We start from the raw sequence: 1276 nt of genomic DNA, 5'->3' as shown, positions 1-1276 counted from the left end.
ACGCAACGTCCTCCCCCTCCCCCCCCCCTTTTTTTTTGTTATGAGAGAGCCTAGCGAATTGAAAGACTTGAAACATCTACAAATATGTAAGAAATAACGATGTGTAAGGAAACATGTAAACTTACTTGTGAAGATAACACTTAACATTGTATTCAGTAACTCCTAATGAAAGCGCTCTTTGATTACATACCGCGCTCCGGAAATGTTCAGTCTGTTTTTATATTCCATAGTGTGGGCCGTACTCGGTGACAGTGCTATGCCGAGACAACCCGTGGCGCCGGAGGGGCAAGCCCCGTCCAGGCACCGCGTTACAAAAATATGTTTAATATCATAGGCCCAAATAGGACCATATCAGATATTAAGCTGATAAGAACAGATACTACACATTTGATCTTAGCCAGATAGGCCGAGAAGCGATGCTAGCGAGCAGTCGCTCGATTTGAGCTTCTCCCAGTTAACCGCGGAAGTGGAGCTGGCGAACGGCAACGTCAGAAACGAGAATAACATGTTACTGGTTTAACTAAACGAGTAGGAAAGTCACTGTCTATTTTGTTACGGTAAACAGAAAATAACTTTTATAGCATATTTCTCACAGGTACACGTAGGCACGCTTTTAAATGAAAGCTAGCTACTGAGCGTCGTCGTTGAACATGTTTCGAGCGAGGCGGATGCGGTGGCGTTGCGGTCGTCTGCGATGTCCTCCTCGGCGCACGCCGCACACGCGACGCCGCACGGGGCGCCCACGGGCCACGGCATGGAGGAGGGAATGGCGCACGGCCGCACGGCTTTCTGCTTATTTGGCATCTTCACGGAATCGCACCGGTGGGCACCATGGGCACTGGGGCGTCCCGGTGCACCGTTAGCCCTAGCACCGTTTCGTCCAATCATCCTAGCGCTTTGGTGTCCCGGTGCGCGCGACTGCCACCATCGTGGCGTACGTACGTAGAACACACGGCTTCCATGATTGTCGGCGCGGCGAAAACTATTGTAGGCACTTCTGTGGTATCGGTAGACACTCTAGTATCGGTACTGGGGGGTATCCGCCATGGTATCGCCGATGATCGCTGGCCCGTGTCCAGGGGCGTAGCCAGAAATTTTTTTCGGGGGGGGGTTCAACCATACTTTATGTATGCTCGTGCGTGCGTTTGTATGTGTGCGTGCCTATATACGCAAGCAAAACTGAAAAATTTCGAGGGGGGTTTGAACCCCCCGAACCCCCCCCCCCCCCCTTGGCTACGCCCCTGCCCGTGTCACACGTGTCGTAATGTGGTGTTCT

At 52.0% G+C, this 1276-nt stretch overlaps 1 non-coding gene across 1 annotated transcript; it reads right to left on the bottom strand.

Moving 5' to 3' along the window:
• Positions 1-226: 226 nt before the first annotated feature.
• LOC119403686 (U2 spliceosomal RNA) lies at positions 227-418 on the bottom strand. The gene has a single exon (XR_005186101.1). It is a non-coding gene; the product is annotated as a U2 spliceosomal RNA (small nuclear RNA).
• Between the last annotated feature and the right edge of the window lie 858 nt (positions 419-1276).

This window comes from Rhipicephalus sanguineus, chromosome 8, assembly GCF_013339695.2.
Source record: "Rhipicephalus sanguineus isolate Rsan-2018 chromosome 8, BIME_Rsan_1.4, whole genome shotgun sequence".
Classification (NCBI taxonomy): Eukaryota; Metazoa; Arthropoda; class Arachnida; order Ixodida; family Ixodidae; genus Rhipicephalus; species Rhipicephalus sanguineus.
The sequence above is the reverse complement of the archived record's forward strand: the minus strand, read 5'-3'. Positions and strand labels throughout refer to the sequence as shown.